The following is a 1,837-nucleotide window of genomic DNA, read 5'->3' on the forward strand; positions in this document are numbered from 1 at the left end:
AAATTCCAATCATTTGATACCCATATTGAAATAGTAATAATTTTTAATATTTTTTTGAGAAACATGGCATTCCCAAAATACAGGAAAAAAGACATCTTTTTATGAAAACTTTCAAGTAATTATAATTGCAATGGACAGCTGCCATCTTCCCAATTCCAAAACACATTAATTTTTGGATGTTTGCATGATTTTTCAAACGATTATAGCCAATGTCTCCCATATAGCCAAAATTACATAAGAGCAATTCCAGCTCAAATCAGAAAATTTTTCTGGTACTTTTGTTCCCGTCCCTCTCCGATTTCAATGAAACTTTTTAGACATGTTATCCTAGTCCTATAAAAGCCATTTTTCTGTATATGGAGCCAGTTGCACTCGATAATGACATTTGAGATAGGCGTAAGAGTTTTTAATATTTTTGTATTTTGTAATTTAAATATTGCTGTATCTCGGAGCCGTTGCAATGTATCAAAAAGTGGTCAAAGACAAACTTGTAGGAAATTAGACGAGCTCTTTGAAAAAAATACACTGAAAAAAAATGCATGCCAATTCTATGAGATTTTTCAATTTTTAAGTTTAACAGTTAAATTTTAGAGTGGTGTCACGATTTTTTTTCGTTCAAAATTTTTGTGAAATTTTGGCAATTTCTATAAGACAGACTAGATTTTTTAGTCTCGTAAATATTTTTACCGGAAAGCTCGTCTAATTTCCCATTAGTTTGTCTGACAACCCTGGAGACTATTTAAGTGATATTTGTGATTTTTTTAATACTGGGTCTAAACAAAATAGAATTTGTGTCATATAACCATTTCATATGGTAAAGAGTGAGCCAGGCACCAACACATGAGTGGATTAAGTTTGTTTTTTTATTTATGAAACTTGCTTGCTGTTTTTGCATATGGGACATTTATGTAAACTTGGGCAGTGTAGTTTGTTCAAATCCTGAAAAAAAAAGATCAATCTAAATTTGAGTGAATTCTACATGTTTGTAACCCCTTAACAACCCGTTATACTTTCAAGTGATGCAGGGTAATTTTGGTCCAAGTGAAATGTAATATTGAAATAAAACACAAATCAATCTCAGTGTTCAAAATAATTTGACCTAATCAGGTAAAATTAATATTTCGAAGTATTAACACTAATGGAGTAATGTTTATGCTGCGTTAGATTCGTTATACTTTCAAGTGATCGCATTCCTAACTGATTTCCACGTTGATGTGGGTCAGTTCCCTCGAATAGCGGTAATGTGGAGCAACGGCCGTCTCGTAAATTGGTGTAAAAACACCATTAAAAATCACTTTACCCCAAGCCCCAACGCTCCGAACCAGATCCAGCCGTAACAGGTCCTCTCTCGCTATCAACAGGGATCGATTACTACTCAGAATCGGAGCCACCTTATCAACGCCAATATCTCCAAACTGGCCTTCAACAGGTCCAACCCAAGGACTGTCTCGAGAGGGGAATAAAACAGATCATTAAGCTCGCGGTCGCGTGAAACAGAGTTGCAGCGCAACCTTGCCCAGGCTCTGGACACACGGCATCAATTTACGATCCGCCGCTAATAGGTGCCAGCTTCCAGGAATCGAGGGCCAGGGCAGCAATCGATCTAATGGACAGTTCCAATTCCACTCCGCCGTCGTATAATGACCAAACCAAACTAGGGAGGGAACGGATCACGAGAGATGGTCATTTTTCGAAATAGTGTCGTATCATTAGTACGACAACTCCGGGCAGACTGGGAGGGAGAGAGACAGAGGCTGCACGGGTAATAAACATAAAATTTTATTAGTGAAATTATCATCTACACGCCGCACGGGACTTGGAACGGTGTGGAACCGGT

The sequence above is a fragment of the Culex quinquefasciatus genome, chromosome 3 (assembly GCF_015732765.1).
Source record: "Culex quinquefasciatus strain JHB chromosome 3, VPISU_Cqui_1.0_pri_paternal, whole genome shotgun sequence".
NCBI classification, from domain to species: Eukaryota; Metazoa; Arthropoda; class Insecta; order Diptera; family Culicidae; genus Culex; species Culex quinquefasciatus.